This window comes from Meleagris gallopavo, chromosome 7, assembly GCF_000146605.3.
Source record: "Meleagris gallopavo isolate NT-WF06-2002-E0010 breed Aviagen turkey brand Nicholas breeding stock chromosome 7, Turkey_5.1, whole genome shotgun sequence".
NCBI classification, from domain to species: Eukaryota; Metazoa; Chordata; class Aves; order Galliformes; family Phasianidae; genus Meleagris; species Meleagris gallopavo.
Genome location: NC_015017.2, coordinates 29,423,211 through 29,428,367, shown reverse-complemented (window position 1 = coordinate 29,428,367; position 5,157 = coordinate 29,423,211). Strand labels below are relative to the sequence as shown.

Below are 5,157 nucleotides of genomic sequence, written 5' to 3'. Positions count from 1 at the left end.
GTGCTGTGGTTGCTATTTATTTAATTCTAAAGTATTAGCATGATGAGAATTGTTTTAACACCTCTTTCACTTCACCCATAACGTTGTAATGAACCACGCTTTGTTGTTGTGATCAGGAAATGTTTGATGTAATTTTGGATGAAAACCAGCTCGAAGATGCTTGCGAACACTTGGCAGAATACCTGGAGGCATACTGGCGTGCTACACACACCACCAGTAGCACACCCATGACTCCTCTTCTTGGGCGAAACCTGGGATCCACTGCACTGTCCCCATACCCTGCTGCGATCTCTGGACTGCAGGTATGAAAATACATTTCAGCCCCAAACAGCAGCGCGGGTCAGGTATTTTGTTATTTTATTTTTAATTTTGGGGGGAAAATGGTGTACTGTGTTGTGTATAGCGTAAGTTTTACGTGCTTCACTGTCAACTGTTTGCTGTTTGGCCACAGCCAGCAGCAAGAATGCAAGCTGGAGGCCCATAGTCAGCGCAGACACAGCTGAAGCACTGGGACAGCTCTGGCTTAAGTGGGAAATAAAACAGCTGCACACGTTGCTGGCAAGTGGTATCATGGCCATATTAAAAAATGGCATTTTTTTTAATCTGGAAAAAATGCCATTGCCAGTGGGATGCTCTCAGATTGAGAATACACTGTGGCACAGTAGTGGAGCTCGTGGCTGCAGTAATTGGGAAGAACAGTTTCTCTAATGTCCCATTTTCTAACTCATAACTTCACAAAGCATTCGCATTTGGGTGATGAACATCCGTGCTTGTCTCGTGTCAGCAGAATGCCTTCACCTTTTGAGTTCTTTGAGTGTGAATAATTTCCATTTTTTTACCCATTGAAAAAAATTCTGACCATTTTTCTTCACAGGGATAGCTCAAAAACGGCTGAACTTTGACACTTCAAACGTGGCATGTAAATAGTCCTTAACGAGAAGTACGTGCTTTACTAAGTTTGAAAACAGAACGTGTTGTTGAAGTAATAGTTGTGAATGCTTGAGAAGATCAGGACCGTAGTGAACTCTAAAGTCTGAGCATTTCAGAAGGTGTTTTGTGTGTGTGTGACTTCATAGGAACGTGCACCTTCTAATGTATGTCAGAAGTAGATTGAGCAAATGAGATTTGATGAATAATTCACCTGACAAATTTAACCTCTGTTCTGCTTGTAGAATGTCTGGAAGCAGGTAACGCTTTTGAAGGAGGTGACTCATTGTTGAGTGTTTCTAATGAAAATGAAGCTATTTTTTCTGTGGGGGAATGGCACTTCATGAAGGTGCATGGTGTTTGGTACTCACCTTTCTAATGACGTGCTTGATTTTATTAGGCTCAGTAAGCCACTGTTTCCTGACTGGCTGAACGCACAAGCACTGTTTGTTACTAATAAAGCACACATGTAAAATGTTGTTTCCATTTTCACTTGCCTTAAAATTTCAGTTTTCCATCCCGTCATGACAATAAAATACCATCTGTAGAACTGTCACCTCTTCAGTTTCATTTTGAAAACTGGGTGTATCCACAGAATTTTTTTCAGGCATTTATTTCTCTCTGATCAATGGACACCAGCAGTGACTGTGAAATGTTGCTCCATTTACTTAGGGAAAACTCACACTGAAGATGAAAATCACCCCTGTGCAGTGGGCTGGCTGAAGGTATGCATCACCTAATCCCCACTTCACCCTCATTGTGAAGGCTTAGCTGGGACTTGAATGGTGCTAGTTCTCTGCAGAGGGGTAAATTTCTCCCTGAGTGAATGATGCCCAGTTGAGCACTGCAGGACGTGGCTCTCAGTGCTACTCCAGCACTCAGGCCCATTTCGAGAATTTGGGGGTGTTTACACGGTTGACTTGAAGACTTCCACCATTGGAAGTGCTTACCCACCGAGAGGATGTGTGCTAATTCCAGCCTTTGGAAGCATTTGTTTCAGTTGTAAATGTTCTGATGTCATGGTGGTGATTAAAGCCCTCACACAAATCCTAGGACCCAAACTAGCTTTGGTGCCTATGGTTATTTAAGAATTCATACTTCATATGCCTGGTGACTTCTCCTCTCTTGATACCTCAGGGAACCAAATACCAGAAGCCCCAAATACTAAAAGCCCCCGAGCTTTTTACAGCAGTCATACCTGAAGCTAATGCAGATTTGCTGGGGCAATCTGTTTGTGTTTTACCCAATCAGGATTTGGGGGTGTCTCTTTCACTCAGTTGTCACTTGGAGTATAGTTTATTGTGATTGAAGCTTCTAATTTAATTGAACCTTTGGGCTTCATGAAGGTCATCAGGATGAAGTAATTGGCATATGTACAGCTAAGTCAGAGTAAAACCAGCAGCCCCAGGTGTGTCCCATTACAGGTGTGTGGTACACCTTCCAAAGCCTGTGGTCACTTGGTCCTTGGCTGTGAGCTGCTTAGCAGGGAGTGATGGGGATGCTCACATGTATTTGCAGGCCTCAGCAGGATGAGTAAACTGTCACTGCCAGCTGGGGCCAGTGGTTAGCCTTTGTGGTCGAGCTCTGGTTAGGTCTAAACCTATGCAGTTCATCCTGATTCTGATGAACAGACTTGCATCCTGCAGTTCAGGTCATGGGGATAAGTGCTCCTTAGGCTCCAGAGGCATTTTAAGTCAATTACTGAAGGCAATGTCATGCAGACAGTGCTACCAGATCAAATGTAATTTGGGATATAACAGCAGCATGTAACCACACCAGGTTTATGCCATGGTTACACATCTCAAGAGGGAAATAGTGGGATCAGAATGACTATGCAATCACAATAAAGACTGAAAGGTTTTAAGAAAATAACAATTTGCATCCAGAGAAGAAATTACTGCAGGGAGGAACGAGAACACGAGCAGAGGTAGTTAAAGTTGCAGCTCACTAGTGAAGAAAATATATAGACTTTTATATACAGACACTACTAAGACATGATGCTGCAAGGAAAACTTGGGCAAGGCATTATAGAAGTTGCTGCCCCGTAATTAAGCACAAATTTGTAGATCAGCAGCTTTTCTGTGTCAGCTCACTACGTGGAGTCTCTCAGTGGATAACCTTGGTAGCATCGATCCACACTGAGAGATGAGACATCCTATCTGCTGTGCTGTAATGTACACCTGTCTGCAGGGTTACTTCCCCATGCAGACAATCCTTTTGTTATAAATTATGCAGTTTAACAGTTGCCACAGAGAGGACGTAGCAATGGGAGGAAGGTTTTAGAGCACGGAGAGCCTTGCCCGAAATTTCAGAAGGGAGAGGAGCAGACAGTGCTGTGTGTGCCTGTGAACCTGAGGCCATAGGGCTGCAGCCATCATAGCAGTGTTCTGCTGGCAGAGCCAGGATCAGAGCAGTGACTGTGTCATCTCAGGAAAGGAAAGCACAGACCACCTTTGTTCTGAGCTGTATGGGTGAGAGGCTTAATGTGATGGCAGTAAACCGGATTGTTGTCTGCATAGACCCCTTCAGAGTGCCATTTCATTGGCAAAATATATGAACCAATTTTTTTTTTATGTCATAAATGTAATACATCATTTTGGGAATGTGAGGATAGAAGAAGCTCATTAACTTACTTAAAATACTGTATTTTAGCTGGAAGAATTTGTTAACGTTTTAACTATCACTTTGCTACCCAGTTAGCTGCTGTCACTTACTGGGTCATGTGAAGCTTTTTGCAGAGAGCTCAGAGAGCTGAACCTTTAAAAACAACAGGAGAAAAAACCTTCTTCAGCTGCTTTCTGAAAATCCGTAAACCTGTGACAAACTGTTTCTAAGCAGAGTAGAAGCATGAATGTGACTATGTTCATGATCAGAGAAAGGTGATAAATGCTGAATACATCAGCTCACTTTTCATGCTAAGCAATCTGTAATATTTAAGGTGGTGAATGCTGTAAGATACACGTTGTAATACCATGTTTGGTCTGCTTTCAGCTCTAGGAACCAAACTATTCTTGTAACACATTCCTGTAAGCATACAGGTTCTAATATAAAATGAATTTCACAAAAGTGGATGGATTTTGAAAGACCTCAGAATAAAGTTTCAAAACTAGCTTAAAAATACCCAATCCTCTTTATTTGTGCTAACGCTTGGATTCTTTGATACTCGTAGAGCCAGCGTATGAGGCACAGCAGCCATTCTACAGAGAACTCTCCAATTGAGCGACGAAGTCTCATGACCTCAGATGAAAATTATCACAACGAAAGGGCTCGGAAGAGCAGGAACCGCTTGTCTTCCAGTTCCCAACACAGCCGAGATCACTATCCTCTAGTGGAAGAAGAGTACTCTGACTCATACCAGGACACTTACAAACCCCATAGGAACCGAGGATCCCCTGGAGGATATAGCCATGATTCACGACACAGGCTTTGAGTTCAAGAACCTGGGGAAAAACAGTGTTCATCAGTTGATAACTTGCCATAACGTAGCTAGGAAAAGCAATTCACCTTAATTTGGCAGATGTAATGCGGTTATACTGAGGTTACACTCTGCTGTCATTTGATGTTAAGTAGGGGACAAAAGAGTTATCATGCCCTTACGTTTATGCCCTGTCATATAGATTGCATTTTGTTGGTTTTTGTTTTTTTTTTTTAGTAGAGCATTTACATTTATAGCCATACCTTTTCTCATCGTTAGATATTAGGCACATCAGTTTGTAACTTAGGGTTATTATTGAGGCACTTATAAAGTAATTTCCTGTGCTGGAAATTCCAAATGACCAGTTCCAGTTGGAACCAATTTATAAACCAATTCCTGTTGGAATTTGGGTGAATTGACTGGAAAGTCAACCTGAGCATGTTGCAATCAAGTGAAAAAGATAAAAATGAAGAATCTGAAAATTAGAAACCAGTAGAAGCCGGAAAGCCAGCTACAGTATTTGTTTGCTGGAAGCTCAATTTACATTTACAGTTAGAATAAAAGCATTTTATCCTAACTACTTACTTCCAGAATGGCTTTTTCAGACAAACCAAATGTAAACTGTTGAGAGTGCCAAAATGACAAATTATTGCAGCAGTTACAAAATACTTTCCAGTTTGAAATTATTTTTAAAGCTGGCATGAGTGTTGCAACAAAATGATTTCTTTAGTTTAGCCAGTACTGACTTTTGTGCTGGGGTCAGCAGTGATGAGCTATGACACGGCAAGGGGAAACAGAAACAGGAAAATGAACAA

At 41.8% G+C, this 5,157-nt stretch overlaps 1 long non-coding RNA gene across 1 annotated transcript; it reads left to right on the top strand.

Moving 5' to 3' along the window:
* Nucleotides 1–216: 216 nt before the first annotated feature.
* On the top strand, nt 217–4,199 carry LOC104911820. Its single transcript, XR_794184.3, has 4 exons — nt 217–302; nt 875–940; nt 1,600–1,652; nt 4,097–4,199. It is a non-coding gene; the product is annotated as an uncharacterized LOC104911820 (long non-coding RNA).
* Nucleotides 4,200–5,157: the final 958 nt, after the last annotated feature.